The sequence below is a fragment of the Pelobates fuscus genome, chromosome 3, assembly GCF_036172605.1.
Source record: "Pelobates fuscus isolate aPelFus1 chromosome 3, aPelFus1.pri, whole genome shotgun sequence".
Lineage (NCBI taxonomy): Eukaryota > Metazoa > Chordata > Amphibia > Anura > Pelobatidae > Pelobates > Pelobates fuscus.
In genome coordinates, this window is record NC_086319.1 from 394,233,919 (window position 1) to 394,250,181 (window position 16,263).

At 39.7% G+C, this 16,263-nt stretch overlaps 7 non-coding genes across 7 annotated transcripts; 3 read left to right on the forward strand and 4 right to left on the reverse strand.

Annotated features, from left to right (window-relative positions):
- The first annotated feature begins 2,857 nt into the window (after positions 1–2,857).
- On the forward strand, positions 2,858–2,929 carry TRNAE-CUC (transfer RNA glutamic acid (anticodon CUC)). The gene has a single exon. It is a non-coding gene; the product is annotated as a tRNA-Glu (tRNA).
- Positions 2,930–5,675: 2,746 nt separating this feature from the next.
- On the forward strand, positions 5,676–5,892 carry LOC134603734 (small nucleolar RNA U3). Its single transcript, XR_010090484.1, has one exon. It is a non-coding gene; the product is annotated as a small nucleolar RNA U3 (small nucleolar RNA).
- A 1,416-nt stretch (positions 5,893–7,308) lies between these two features.
- On the forward strand, positions 7,309–7,449 carry LOC134603760 (U4 spliceosomal RNA). Its single transcript, XR_010090507.1, has one exon. It is a non-coding gene; the product is annotated as a U4 spliceosomal RNA (small nuclear RNA).
- A 673-nt stretch (positions 7,450–8,122) lies between these two features.
- Positions 8,123–8,237, reverse strand: LOC134603831 (U5 spliceosomal RNA). The gene has a single exon (XR_010090575.1). It is a non-coding gene; the product is annotated as a U5 spliceosomal RNA (small nuclear RNA).
- Positions 8,238–9,050: 813 nt separating this feature from the next.
- On the reverse strand, positions 9,051–9,165 carry LOC134603808 (U5 spliceosomal RNA). Its single transcript, XR_010090553.1, has one exon. It is a non-coding gene; the product is annotated as a U5 spliceosomal RNA (small nuclear RNA).
- Positions 9,166–10,827: 1,662 nt separating this feature from the next.
- On the reverse strand, positions 10,828–10,942 carry LOC134603846 (U5 spliceosomal RNA). Its single transcript, XR_010090588.1, has one exon. It is a non-coding gene; the product is annotated as a U5 spliceosomal RNA (small nuclear RNA).
- Positions 10,943–14,667: 3,725 nt separating this feature from the next.
- On the reverse strand, positions 14,668–14,741 carry TRNAI-AAU (transfer RNA isoleucine (anticodon AAU)). The gene has a single exon. It is a non-coding gene; the product is annotated as a tRNA-Ile (tRNA).
- Positions 14,742–16,263: the final 1,522 nt, after the last annotated feature.

A 16,263-nucleotide genomic window follows, 5' to 3' on the forward strand; every position in this document is an offset into this window, starting at 1 on the left:
CGAAATAGACTAGCAGACTAAAAAAAAACAAACAACAACAAGCTTTTAACAATGGCATTAATTTAAAAAAAACAACTGAAACTGGCTCCAAAGAGATTGAACCATTTGAAAAACTTAATTACATTAACCTATTCAAACAAACTCTTGTCTTTTAAGAAAAAAACGTCACAGTCTCAATACGAGAAATGCCCACAGATAGCAAAACACAAAACCACCCTGTTTGTTTAAGGGGAGGGGGTGGGGGGTTTACAAATAAACAGAATGATTTAAAAGGAAGATATGGGAACTGAAAAATACCTGACTGTAACTTCAGCACAATGATAATTCCCAGCCATATAAAAATCTAGGCACCTTTACTTCATAATATTTACCTCAAATACAAACTTTTCATTTTCTATTAAACACACTCCAGTGTAAAAATGGAAATGGTAACCTGGCTAAACAATAGCCACCACACTGTATTAGCCCCAATACCTTTATCATGTAAACACAATGCTCCTACCCAGAATTCAATGGTTCAAACAGACAAAAGAGAACCAACAAAAAAAAAACCAAACAGATTGCTATTTAAACTTAGAATGCAATGAAAGCCACAAAATGTACAAAATGTAACATCTAAAAACAATTACAATATATTCAGTTTAGTTCTAGTTAGTTGCAACAGGAGAGAGACAATACAGCACATGGGCTATTAAAAATGGCCGAAACATCAATAATACCAATGCAGTGCAACTATTCAATCTTCCCCTTTAATCACCAATAATTTAAAACTGTGCAGAAACAAAATTAAACTATAAATGCTACAATTTGCAACAAAATACGTTCTGTCAGTCATAATGCACAAACATTATGCTCCTATCCTGAATTCAATTATTCAAACAGACAAAAGATAACAACAACAAAAAATGTTTGCTATTTAAACTTAGAATGCAGGGAAGCCTCAAAATGTAACATCTAAGAAAACAATTAAAATAGATTAAGTTTCATTCTGGTTAGTTGCAACAAGAGAGAGACAATACAGCACATGGGCTATTAAAATGGCCAAAACATCAAAGGTTCCAATGCAGTGAAACTATTCAATTTTCCCTTTTTATCACCAATACTTTAAAACTGTACAGAAACAAAGTGAAACCTATAAATGCTACAATTTGCAACAAAATATGTCAGTCACAATACACAAATTTAAAACAGTCAACAAAACACATTTGTATATTTGTTTCAACAACGAATCCTATGCTATAAAGTCTCTTGCTCTTAGATTATGTATCAATATGGTAGTTATTGCGCCTCACAAACATTTGTTGTAGAAGTCTAAAATTCATGGTCGCCACATGTGGTGTATTACCAAACTCTATAAATTATTATGTACGCATACACATATAAACTCTGGTCCGTCTACTTTAACAAATATTTATTCAGAGACAAAACAACAACAACATGCAAATAATGACACACAATCTAACTAACTATACCAACAACAACAACAACAGCAACAACAACCTAACTAACAATAACAACTAAATCTTATAAAATAACCAGATCCCACTCACAGTTCACCATGATAAAAATTAGCCCATGTCTGCTTAAGGGTCTGCTTAGTAGCGCAGCCAAGAAGGAACAGAAAGGAATGGGGATAGGGGGGAGTGGTTATCTCTTTCCTGACCTGTAAAGGTATTGAATTACCATATCAAAGGTAAAGCTTATCCCACTGTGAGAAAGGCATACATGAGCTTGGTCACATGACCCCTGGTCACCATATTAGTTTGATGACAGAATGTCACCACAGTGCAGTATCAATGGGAAGCTGTAACTAAAATATCCACTTGAATACAGTGGTCTGCATAGAGTTTAAGCTGGAGTGGGAAAAAAAGGATAGAAAATTGACTTCTGGGAGCATATAAAGTATATGTATGTATTGAAACATCCTATCTGCATTCCTTGTGCTCCTTATGGTTATAGAAACATAGAATGTGACGGCAGATAAGAACCATTCGGCCCATCTAGTCTGCCCACTTTTTTTTAAATACTTTCATTAGTCCCTGGCTTTATAAGAACCATTCGGCCCATCTAGTCTGCCCAATTTTTTTAAATACTTTCATTAGTCCCTGGCCTTAGGATAGCCTTATGCCTATCCCACGCATGCTTAAACTCCTTTACTGTGTTAACCTCTACCACTTCAGCCGGAAGGATATTCCATACATCCACTACCCTCTCAGTAAAGTAATACTTCCTGATATTATTTTTAAACCTTTGCCCCTCTAATTTAAGACTATGTCCTCTTGTTGTGGTAGTTTTTCTTCTTATAAATATAGTCTCTTCCATTACTGTGTTGATTCCCTTTATGTATTTAAATGTTTCTATCATATCCCCCCTGTCACGTCTTTCCTCCAAGTTATACATGTTAAGTTCCTGTAACCTTTCCTTGTAAGTGTTATCCTGCAATCCACGAACCAGTTTCGTACAATACCTTTTGTTCAGTGTAAGTCAGTCCAGGTAAAAGGGACATTAATGTAATTGTCACTGTGACATCCAGGCAGGGCCATACCAAAGGTGCTTTACTGAACCTGGATCCTTCTGTGTCCCTGGCCTGCTGTCTTGCCACTGAGCCACACTTCAGTACTTTGATTATAGATGTTGTCTTATGTAGTATGACAATACAGAATTTACATGAGCCAATAAATGGGTGACTAAAGAAATGCATGTTAGTAATCTCATACTGTATAGTTTCCACATATTTTATATTAAGTTCTAAGGCTATAAGGAATTCCTATGTGGATTTAATTTACTGTTATTTCTGAGATTGAAGGTGGTTCATGTCTTTCAATTTACATTTACGTTAATTGACATTTTGCATCTTTCCCTGGTGGTCTAGTGGTTAGGATTCGGCGCTCTCACCGCCGCGGCCCGGGTTCGATTCCCGGTCAGGGAATAGTAGTTTTCAATAATTATTTGATGGTTTTTTTTTTAAAATTATATCACTCTCAACACTAGCAGGAAAGTGCTATTATATGACTTTCGAAAAAAGAGGAAACATTAGAAATATAGCATATATTTTTGTTGTCTTACCAGAATACCAAGTAACATACAGAGAAGAACAATGCCCACTTGAAAAAAATGCTAATAGCACCCAAATAAAAATAAAAGTTAAAGCAAAAAACATAAGTGAAGAGAATGGCTAACTATTTGGTCAACCTGAAGCTAGTCTATTCCAGAGCTCGTTGTACAATGAACTTGAGAAGTGTTGAATAATGGCTGTTAAGTGAGCCACACACACATTGTTTTTGACGTTTAGAGACACTTTTGCTTTGGAGTAGGAGTGCAAATACGTAGCCAGATTTACACAAATAATTCTTTCGGGCATTATAACAACCATAAAATAATTTTTTTTTAAAAACAATTTTTTAAAAACAATTTTTTAAAAACAATTATATAGCCTGACCTTTGTCAGATTTCATAAAAGCTGCTCCTTTCCACAGAAATCTTTAGTAAAAGGCAAGAAAGCAGAGTATGTTAGTGTAACAGACCCTGGGTAACCCGGCTGGTTACCTCCGCTATTAATTATTGACCAGACCCATTTTCCCCCAGTAACTAGACGACACACAGTTCCCGGGGTACAACAACAAGCTTTATTGGCCACACTCGGCTTTATACTCTCCCCATGCAAGGGGGTGGAAAACAGGTAAAAGACAATGTCCCCTCCCTTTGTCCTTCCCCTCCCAGGGGTCGTATATTGGATCCGGGTCCCTAGTCCCTTTGTCCCCTGTTCCTGCCACACCATGTCCCTTCCCAAGGGCCTGTGCGTGTGAAAGATTCCCGCCTCCTGGGCTCCCAGGTACAGAAAGCCCGCCAAACCGCCATTGTCCACACAGAGTGTCCCCATCAATCTCAGGGACCCCCAGAATGGTAACCAGCATGAACAGCCTCTGTTCACGGGGTACCTGGGTGAAACCAAGCAAGGGAAGCGCCTCCTTTCCGTACACGAATGCTCCCCCTGACCGGCGTTCATCTATACGAATGGTGGCCACCCAGGGAAGCACTCATTAATTACTTCCCTTGCGGTTTCACACTTATATTACAAGTTGCCAACATTCTAATTGATTAGTGTGAACACTCCAAGGGTCGCTGGGGAGGTCCTCTTTTGGGAGCCGAACGAGGTGAGAACCAATCTGCGAGTGCTCCCTTGGATGGCGTTCGTCTAACGAACGGGTCGGCACACGCCAAAGCTTCCCTTGCAATTTGTGGTTTCCACAAGTCGTTAGCGAGGTGTGAACATTCTAAATAAAAATTCTAAATGGGGTATTGGGGTGGTCCCCGTTCGTGAGACGAACGGGCTGTGTTCGTACGCAGTCTCCCGAACGGGGAGAAGGTAAAACACACAAGTAATCACGAATACATGGGGAACATAGGCAAATACACTACCACACTTTACGGTTTAGTGGTGATCCCGCTACAAAGCTCCCCCTTAACCACTAGTCGGCATCCAGGTGGATCCCAGCGGATCAACCTGTTGATGTCTGGGGAAAGCACCCATGGATCACTTGTCCAGGGCGATTTTCCTGGACAGGTCATCGGCATTGCCATTCTGCTTACCGGGTCTGTAGTTAATGGCAATGTCATACGGCTGCAGGGCCAGGCTCCACCGTAAAAACCTGGCATTCTCCCCAAAGACCCGGTTAAGCCACACCAACGGGTTGTGATCCGTGAGCAGGGTAAATTGCTGTCCATACAAGTACGGCAGCAGTTTTTTGAGTGCCCACACCAACGCCAGGCACTTCTTTTCGATGGCGGCGTAGCTTACCTCCTGGGTAAGAGCTTCCTGCTGAGGTAACTGCCATCGTCCCCGACCTGGCTCAGTACTGCTCCCAGTCCGAACATAGAGGCATCTGTGTGGACGAGAAAACTTTTCCTGTGATTGAGGCAGCCAGCACAGGGGCTTTTACCAGGGTGTCCTTGAGAGCTTGGAATGCCTGCTCTCACTCTGGGGTCCAAGCTACCTGTCGGGGCAGGTTCTTGCGGGTCAGGTTGGTGAGGGGTTTAGCAATGGCGCTATAATTGGGGACAAATTTCCTGTAGTACCCCGCAGTCCCTAGGAAGGCAGGCACTTGGGTTTTGGTGCGGGAACTGGGCCAGCTAGCGACTGCCTCTATCTTGGCCGGTTCCAGTTTTTGCACCCCACCCGGTGTCCTATATACTGCACCTCTTCCATCCCGAGTTGACACTTACTTTGGTACAGATCTGTTCTAAAAATTTTCATTGAAACCGTTTACTGATCAATACAAAATTGTTTCCACAGTCCTGTTTACTGTCCTTGTCTTATGCTGAATAATAATAATTACACTGAGTAAGATATTGGGAAGGATAGTCGCTGTTATAGAATGTGGCTGTGTGTATGGGAGCAGTGTGGGAGTTTTGGGAGAATCCTGCAAACTGAAAGCTGTGACTCATTGGCTAGTGGGCGTGTTGTATGCAAAATAAGCCATTGTTATTTCACACCAACAATCTTGTCAATTTTATTTAAAAGCATTGCAATCCTATGAAACTTCAGGAATTATTTTTTAAAAATTTTGTTTGATAATATTGTTTATGTTTGTGTAAATGTGAAATGTACGGAATGTCACCACATGTGTAATAGAAACCTTTGGCAGCCTGTTCTTTGCTTGTAGTAAAGGTTCATTAAGACTATACTTTCAGGGATCATTTCTATAGTTTGTAACTGGTGAAATGTGCTCTAAAGTGTCCAAACTCAGTACCCACGAGGAAGAGCTTGAGTGTTTTCTCCTGAGCGTGAAGTGGGCTCCCAGTGCTGCTTTATTGTAGCTGCTGGTTGCTGTTGATGACCGTTCCTATTTCCTTAATTGGAGAGTAGGAGGGAGAGAACACAAGCTGAGTGGTTACTACATACTCTGTCAATGAATAGATTATGTAAGCAAGCATCTATAATAAATATTATTATAACTATCTTAACAAAGATATCTCGTCAGGAGCTGGTATGCTCTAAAGTGTTTTTGAAATTGTCTCATTTGTTATCTATGTTTTAATTAGTGTGTGTGTTATTTCTTGGCTTTTTTTGTCGTGTGTAATCATTTGTCAGTCATGCGCCATCTGTTGGCTGCAAAGTGTATGTTCTGAAATCTATCAGTATTTACGTCATCTGTTGGTAGCTGTATGTATTGCATTCCATTTAAAACATTGTCTGATTTCTTACTAAATGTACACATACTGAAAAGGTTTGTGTCTGCTTCCTAACATCCAGCGGGGGGAGGGAGAGTACTTATTATCTATATTAAGTACTCATTTTAACTCTGGTTTAGTGAGTATTACAGAGTAAATTTCAATCCCCTGTGTCCCCCGGTGCGTTGGATCAAACTCTCACACATGGGGTGAATTAACCCGTTCACTTCCAAATTCTTTCAAGAATCTCGATTTCGCCAGAAATTAAAGTTTGCTACCGATCTGTTCTAAAATGTTCTATTTAAACTGTTTACTGATCACTTAAAACGTGTTCCCAGTCCTGTTTTCTGTCCTTCTATGTTAGAGAATAAATACACCGCGTAAGACAGTGGGAAGCATATTTGCTGTAATGTCCATAGGCTTTTATAACACTCTGAATTTCTGAATTTCCTGTGTTCAAGCACAAAGTGGGTGCTGTACAATGTAACACAGTCCATAAACAGTACTGCAACATTTATAATAGGGATAAGAAGCTGCTAGATCAGGTAGGTACAAAAGCTTTAGGCAGTAAGAGTGTCCCTGCTTTCTTACTTTATAAAAGGACTTATTTAAAGAGAAAGCAGTCCTTTAAAGGGACACTACCGGCACTTTAACAACTTCATCTTATTGAACTTACAGAACTTCATCTTATTGAAGTTGTTATAGTGCCTGCAGTCCGAATTGCCGAAATCTAATATTAAACGATTAATAGCTTCAAGCCACGCCTCCAAGCCCTCTGGGTATGAGAGCCAGGAATCTTACTTAAAGGTTTTTTTCCTGGCACTATAGCTTCCCCTCCCTTGCACCTCCCCACCTCCCCACCTCCCCGTAGTGCAGAAAGGGTTAAAATAAAACTTATTTTGCTTACCTCAGTCCTTGGTCACCTCATCAGATAGGAAGCTAAGAGAAATATCCGATTTACAATTTGTCTCTAATTCAGTCTCCTGGGAACAGCCTGAGGATTGGTAGCCTATTCGCAGTGTAATTACCATACTGCCTCCCAGAATGCATAGCACAGACCTAGCATGCACACATGTCTCTCCACAACGCAAATGAGAGTTTTCTGAATGTTGACTGTGCACTTTGATCATATGAGTTAGCTTTGCGCAGTGGCAGTATCGTAGCCAATGAGGTTTATCCGAGGCGTGATTATTGCTAATTGAAAACTTTTACCAATACCCCGCCATGATGACTTGAAATATAGTCAGCAATGGCAATTTTTGACAGTCTCTAAGGAGACTGAAATTGCATGTACAACAATAAAAATATATTTAACTATTTTTCAACAAGATTGATTTTTTTGTTTGTCTAATGTAAGATTCACTTAGAATTACTTTTTTTAATATTTGGTTTAAGAAATAAATGCTCATAAACTCATATAATGCAAAAAAAAACAAGGGTTTTTACTTTTAGAATATTACTTTGCCTTGTCTCTAAACATGTATTGTGTTATTCCTGATTTGCAGTCCCCTGTCTACAGAACGTAATGGTACTTGCTGATACCCAAACATTTGACGCCTGTCAGTTTGTATGTGCCCTGATTCCATGACAGTTAAGCATGCTGGGAGATTTTTACTATTGCTACTATTGCTCTGTAACACTTTACAATTTTAACATCTTGGACATAAAATAATCTCCAGATTAAATTCTGAGAAATATGTGACATTTCTAATTAATGACTTTATTTTGTCTCTGGAAACTGAACTTACTGGTAGGATTATATGGATGAACAAATGACACTGTAAAACAATACTGTAATATTTTATCATGCATGTACATTTTATTTTTTGCCCTAGAATTTAGTTGGTAACATTACCATTGAAGCTACATAACCAATTTAGTTGGTAACATTACCATTGAAGCTCCATTGTTTAGTTTGTTATTTATATCTGATTTTATACATTTGTTATGTAGCCTGATACGTGTCAGGCCTCTAAAAATTGAGTGAAACTCATGGTTGTTCCTCTCCACGGAAATCTTTAGTAAAAGGCGAAAGATTTATTCGGTCTGAAGAGAAACCAGAGTATGATAAACTTAACTCTCAGTAGCAGACCGGGTTCATAAATATCCTCTTAAGCATATAGAGAAATCCTTAGTTAAGACGTAGCTCGGAGAATCCGGCATAATTAATTATCACATAAACTTGCACACAACATAATATGTATGAAAAGATTATCATTACTTTACTACATAGATGAAAATGGGCATTATTTTTTGCAAAGCATTGTGGGTATGTAAATTAGGCACGCCCCCAGCTAGCATGGTGTTAAGCACATGCTTTGTCTATCTGTTGAGTCTGTCCAGAATGAGAAAAAATGCTCGGTGTATTTTGAGTGTACCCAGAAGTAGTGCATGCTGGGATGTGTAGTTCATCATGTTAGTGCACAGATTTCAAGAAACAAGAGCATGCAGGGATATGTAGTTATTCTACGTATGCAAATATTCAAAGAGAGGAGAGCATGCTGGTAGATGCTTTAATTACGATTTATTGTTCATTTAAATTCAGTGAGTAAAAATAATTGCCATTATTGAAGGTAATTGACGTGTGGTTTTATATTATTATGCATATTTTAATGTTTTACTTGTGTGGGTTCACAGGCAAATTTTGGACACAGAAGTATCTCCAGAGCAAATACTGAAACTATATGAAATTCTTTTTTAATGACTTTACTTCGTCTCTGGCAATTATTGACAGTGTCTTAGGAAAGTGAAATTATAGGTATGATCACACGGATGAAAGAATGATACTATTAAACAAATATTTCAATGATAATGTAACCATTTCAATGAGATGCTTTGTTTCACTTGTTACTTAAATCTGACATTTTACCACTTAATGTAGCCTGACGTTACTCAGGCCTCAAAAAATTGAGTGAAACTCATGGTTGTTCCTCTCCACGGAAATCTTTAGTAAAAGGCGAAAGATTTATTCGGTCTGAAGAGAAACCAGAGTATACCAAATGACAACCTGAGTAGCAGAGCGGGTTCACAAATGTCCTCTTAAGCATATAGAGAGAATCCTTAAGCATTTAGAGAGAAGGTAGCTTGGAGAATACGGTATGATTAATTATTAAATGAATACACATCATAGTATGTATTAAAAGCTTATCATTATTTTAACAAGTACATAAAAATGGGCATTATTTTTTGCAATGCAATATGGGTATGTAAATTAGGCACGCCCCCAGCTCGCAAAGCAATTGCATGCTTTGTCTAACTGTTGAGCCCTGCAGCTGTTAACCATGTGAGTGCTGGGGTTGCACTTTGTCTAAACCCTCAAAACTACATTTACTGTTTATAACTAAGAAACTAATTATTATTATTATTATTATTATTGCCATTTATATAGCGCCAACAGATTCCGTAGAGCTTTACAATATTATAAGAGGGGGGATTTACCTATAAAGAGGACAAATACAAGAAAACTTACAAGAACCATAGGTTGAAGAGGACCCTACTCAAACGAGCTTACAGTCTATAGGAGGTGGGGTGTAAAACACAATAGGACATATTACTTTATGTACTGTTGGGCCATTTGCAAGAACTGACATTTAACAACTAACACAATTTGCATAATCATTGTTACAAGAACTGGACAAACTGGAAGGGGGCTTTCTGGTGTATCTCCCGAACCAGGAGGCTCTTAGACTGTACTTTAACTTTTGACACCAGCCTTCGGAGTTGGGGATGCCTATACCTTACTCTGGCTTTGTCCAATAGGGTTTCTCAATCCCTCTTTATATGGTTGGGCATAGGGTTATTTATTGAAACTAATCTTGCACTACTTGATTATTGGGCTCAGAGCATGGAGGGGACATGTGCCGGCTGACAAATACGTAGGGACTAGCTATTTGGCTAATTGTTAGACTATAATTGGGACCAATCGGCACCTTCCCTGTTGCCCAAGATTTATATATATTTTGACTCCTAGATTCATACTATAGCCTGGGGAATCACTCTACATGAAAATAGGAAACTATAATATCTTGTAGAATTTCAGCTACTATGTTGCAATTTCCTACAGGACTTTATACGGCTATTGAGTGACATCTAGAGGTGGATTAGCAACATTGTATCCACGTATTTGTATTGGATTCTTTTTGGATAGTTTACTTATCCTTTCATGTTTCTATTACACATGTAGTGTCCCTTCCAGGAAGAACCAGACCATATCATTTTATACTACAGTTACTATCTTTATTTATTCTACTATTATTATCACTATTTGTTAGACATGTGCAATTCGTTTCGGTCCGAATGTGAATTTGGACAAAATTCGGGCTATTCGGATAAGGGGGTGGGTGGGGGCCCCCTATATTAGAAGCTAGTCTGTTCCAGAGCTCATGAAGAAAGCTAAAAATAGAAGAAAAGATATTGGAAGACCAAGACAAAGAAAGGATAAAAAGAAGGGAAGGCGAGTGAGCAGACATAAGGAACCAGAATCTCATTTTAGAAAGATGTACTTAAGATGTGACAAATAATGGCCATTATCTTGTCCATACACATATCGCCTTTACACTTTAGAGACCTTTCGGCCGTAGAAGGCAATGATATATTCAGAACAGCAAAAGATTTGTTCTAATTACTATAACGGTCTCTTTTATTAAACAATTATTTAACCTGACGCAGGTCAGGCCTCAAAAAATTGAGTGAAACTCATGGTTGTTCCTCTCCACGGAAATCTTTAGTAAAAGGCGAAAGATTTATTCGGTCTGAAGAGAAACCAGAGTATGCAACCAAAAAGTCACAGTAGCACATCAGTTTCAGACATGTGCTTCTAAACATATGGAGAGCAATACTACAATAAACTGCAACATGGAGAATCCAGTATAATTATTACCGCCTTAAGGACACATGACGGATATATTCCGTCATGATTCCCTTTTATTCCAGAAGTTGTGTCCTTAAAAGGGGTTAAATAAAAAACATACCGTGTACGGTATTGCCTCTTAAAAACTGTTATTAATTTAGTAGCTAATTGAACACGGCCATCATGCCTTGCAATGCATTGTGGGTATGTAAATTAGGCACGTACCCAGCTGACATGCTGTTGACTGCATGCTTTGTCTAACTGTGGAGCCCTGCAGCTGTTAACCATGTGATTGCTGGGGTCGTACTTTGTCCACACATCCCTCAAAACGACATTTCCTGTTTGTAGACTGTATTGCTTGTTTTCCAAAAAAGTTCAAAGAGGCTATTAATTTCAAGAGTGCTTTCGTAATACTACACAAATGTAAATGTAATATACGCCTATCTACTATTGCACCCTCCCTTTATTTTTTTGTACACTACACCCCAGTGCCCCAATAAAAGAAAGAATGACAAAAAAAAAAAACTTATCATTATTTGAATACGTAAATAAAAATGGCCATTTTGTTTTGCAAAGCATTGTGGGTATGTAAATTAGGTACGCCCCGAGCTGATATGCTGTTACATGAATTCTTTGAGCAACTGTTGCGTCCTGCAGCTGTTAACTATGTGAACGCCAGTGTCGTCCTTTGTCCACACTTTCCTCAACACTACATTTCCAGGTTGTACCTGCAATGTTTAAGCTTGCTCTAGCAAATACAAAGCTTGGTATAGTAAATAAAACACAACACCGATTATGGGTATAAGATAAAGCTGCAGACAATTTATTAAAATGATTATCCTGCAAAACCAGTAATAAAATAGGTGTGTTAACGCGGACAATGATCCAAAACATATTAAAACTAAAACATATGGTTTAAGGCTAGTGCTGACATGCACTTGTTAATACATCCCTCCCGAGCCAGATTAGTCAGTAAATAGCAATACCCCTTAATTGACCCTACCTGCGCCACCAGTCGGTACCAATCCTGCCAGACCCTCTCATACGCCTTCCATGTAGCAGGAGATAGCGAAGACCTCACCCCTCCTGCAAGCATGACGTCCTAAGCTTCCACATCACTTCCAGACAGGGCAGGCCCTCCGGTGCTGCCTGCCTGAACCGCTCCCACGGAAAACGAGAGAGAGAGTCTGCAATTGCATTAAGGTAACCAGGGACATGCTGCACCCGGAAAGAGACATTTAACTCCATACACAAGAGAACAAAGCCCCACAGAAAACTCACCACCGGCCTTGAAGCTGCTGAAAGACAGTTCCGAGTGTACAACTGCTAGATTATCCGTGAAGAAGACCACCTGTGGATTACGTATTTGCTAGCCCCACAAGGTCAGCACCACTACCAAAGGACACGGCTCAAAGAAGGTCTGAACTTTCCTTTTTGGGACTACACCTAAGTGGGAAATACATAAACCCTTAAGTGGAATTTATAAGAAGGTGCCCGCCAACCTCCATAAACGTACTTCTTTGGCCAACTTTGTGCGAACCGCCTCTGGAAAAGTTACGACCGACTTCAGATTGTGCAAGGACAAATGCGTGACAGTGAGAGGAAACACTGTAAAACCATTGGCTAAAAAAACCCTGAAGAGCCGCCCAAGCCGGCGAAACGCGCTTCGGGGTACACTCGCACTCTCGGACTGCCATATGTGAACATCATTTGACTCACGATCCATAGAGGGCTGACAGGAAGGATTTCACTTCACCTTACCAGGCTAGATTCAGTGTTATGCGCACTATAGTAATAGCATATTACCAACGATCTTACTATAGAATTCTATGCACTTTAGGCATGCACTTAGTATAGATAGTTTAAGTGTATTATTCTACGCAGGTGCCCTTGAAGGCTCAGATAAGGGTTTTTCCCGCTCAGACCGATCAGTCCAACTCCTACCAGACGGCAACTATCTATATAGAACCTTATGCTGAACAAGCTGACAACTTGTGCATTGTCTCTGCCAGTAACAGGTACTAGCAACAATACTGTGGCTTTAGACAGCACAGTATTTGCAGTGACAAGTGGGCTGCATGAGACATACATTCAGAGGTCTCTGGCAGTAACAGGAAGATGTATTAGTGTGTGCTAAATGTTCTTCACTAACGTGTAGCTGCATGAGACACATATTTTTCATTCTCTGCTAGCATTAGCAACACCTGTTACATAACAACACTGTGGCTTTAGACAGCACAGTATTGTATCCTTGCACTCACAAAGCTCCCTTCTAAGGGAGTCTGCATCATTTTTTGACCAACTCCCCTTTTTGCTGCACGAGACACATATTCACAGGTCTCTATCAGCAGCAGAAAGATTTCTCTCTGTGTGTTTAATCATTTCACTACAGTGAAGCTGTCTCTGCCAGCAAGAGCAACAATTCTCTCTTTTTATAAAGCACGTTGCAACATAGTTGCTTTAGACAACATTGTGCTTTATTTTGCACCTATTAAGGTACCTCTGTTTAAGGGAGTCTGTACAATTCCCACTCACTTCCTCATTATGACTGATTTTAAATGATAGTTCTTAAAAGTGAATTTTTAAAGCAGTTTTCAGTACACTTTGGTCTGGGCAAAGCTTGTTTCCTTTTTTTGTCGCTTACATATAGGGTTGGTGCCCATCCTGCTCAGAGACCAGACATTATTTTCCTCTCCCAGCTCTCCTTTTAGTTCCTGTACATGGGAGTACTCATGAGACATTGCTGAATACAAATATGTGTATTTTACTGCAATAAAAGCTAACAGTATTATGATATTCACAGTTAAAATGCCATGCAGAACTAAAAAAATATAACATTTCTTAAACTTTGTTTTAGATTTTATTCATATTAAATAGTTCCAGATAGAAATATTTGATGTGAAATGAAAGCCCTGCTTCTCCTGAAAAAAAATATCTATAATAAGTGTGGGTGCACTTAATATGAAAAAGGTGAATTATGGTTGAACAGACACATAGTCAAATTCCAGGTTTTGCTTTGATCAGAACTTGTACAATTGTCTCTGTCCTTAAACGACCACTATAGTCACCCAGACCACTTCAGCTCAATGAAGTGGTCTGGGTCCCAGGTCCCACAGATTTTAACCCTGCAGCTGTAAACTGATATGTTTACACTAGGGTTAGTCCAGCCTCTAGTAGCTGTCTCACTGACAGCCGCTAGAGACGCTTCTGCGCTTCTCACTGTGAAAATCAAGACGCTGGACGTCCAGAGGAAAGCATTAAGAAAATGCTTTCCTATGGGCGCTTTGAATGCACGGGCGGCTCTTGCCGCGCATGCTCATTCAGCGCTGACGTCAGGAGGAGGAGGAGGAGAGTTTCCCAGCACCGAGGGAGCCCGGCACTGGAGAAAGGCGAGTGTTTAATCACTTCAGCCCCCTTGGACCCAACGGGAGTGGGATCCTGAGGGTGGGGGGAACCTAAAGACCCTATAGCGCTAAGAAACCAAGTTTCCTGGCACTGCAGGACCCTCTAGTGCCCCTTTCCCTCCCATTACAAGTTGCTGAAGGGTTTAAAACCTTCATTACCTTACCGGTGTCTAAAAGCAAGGTTCCCCATGATTCTCTGGCTATTTGAAAGTTTTGCCTTGGAGATGATAACCAAAACTTAGCTGGCCCGTACGGGGATCGAACCCGCGACCTTGGCGTTATTAGCACCACGCTCTAACCAACTGAGCTAACCGGCCACAATAGTCACGGTACTGACAGCTATGTCTACAGGAGCCAACTGAATGGGCCCTCGAGGAGTGATCAATCCCAGTTAGAGAAAGAAGCCTACATACCCAACAAGCCAGTGTCGCTGTAGATGCCAGGTAGTGCATGTGGTGTATTACCAAACTCTATAAATTATTACGTACGCATACACATATAAACTCTGGTCCGTCTACTTTAACAAATATTTATTCAGAGACAAAACAACAACAACATGCAAATAATGACACACAATCTAACTAACTATACCAACAACAACAACAGCAACAACAACCTAACTAACAATAACAACTAAATCTTATGAAATCACCAGATCCCACTCACAATTCACCATGATAAAAATTAGCCCATGTCTGCTTAAGGGTCTGCTTAGTAGCGCAGCCAAGAAGGAACAGAAAGGAATGGGGATAGGGGGGAGTGGTTATCTCTTTCCTGACCTGTAAAGGTATTGAATTACCATATCAAAGGTAAAGCTTATCCCACTGTGAGAAAGGCATACATGAGCTTGGTCACATGACCCCTGGTCACCATATTAGTTTGATGACAGAATGTCACCACATTCCCTCACTTTTTTTTTCTCTTATGTTGAGCACATTTAAAAGTGAGAGAAAGAATATAGTCAAACAGGGGTTGCATCACCGCACATTCCCCCAATTTCTATTGTTTTCAGTTGTTCCGTTTTTAAATTAACTACTGCCCTAGTGGGTTGGTAAGAACCCTGGTAGTTGTTCATTAATATTATATGGTAATGTGTTCATGTGAAGTAAAGTAAAATCCAGACACAATCAACCCCATACAGTAATTATCACTAGTTTATGACACAATATGATGTTTAGTTTAGCCTGGGACTGGAATCTGAAGACTGTGACTGATCTGTGTGCTTGATAGCTGTGATTTTAGAATGAATTCTCCTTGAACATTGTCTTAGCCAATCCATTACAAAGCTTGAGGTTTGTTTGTTTAATGGCACATGCAAGTTCATGAGTGTAGGGGAAACTCATTCTGTGACCACCTTGAAATGACACAAATTCCTGCTTCTTGCTGTTACTTTATCCTCATTCTGGGCTGTGTTAATAGTTTGACTTGGTAATCTCAGCACTTCTTCATCTGTATAGTATCCATTTTCAGGATAATAGTTTGACGTGTAATCCCAGCACCTCTTCATCTGAATAGTAATCATTTTCATGATAATAGTTTGTCTTGGTAATCCCAGCACTTCTTCATCTGTATAGTAAACTGTGACAGGACATGTCAGTTACCTTCACCTCTCTGGGCCTTCCAATTAAAATGTTCTTTGAATCAAACACAGACAATGAAAAATGTACAACAGTAATCAGCGTATTGTCTTGTGTCAAAGGCTTAACTAGTTTTGTCTAATAAAATCTATTTGGTTGTGGTGTCTTAAGGCTATGTTTAGATTTTAGATGTAGGTAAAAGACCCACAAATGTCTCCTGAAATTTTGATTAATTTAGACATTTACTCCACACCTGATGGAG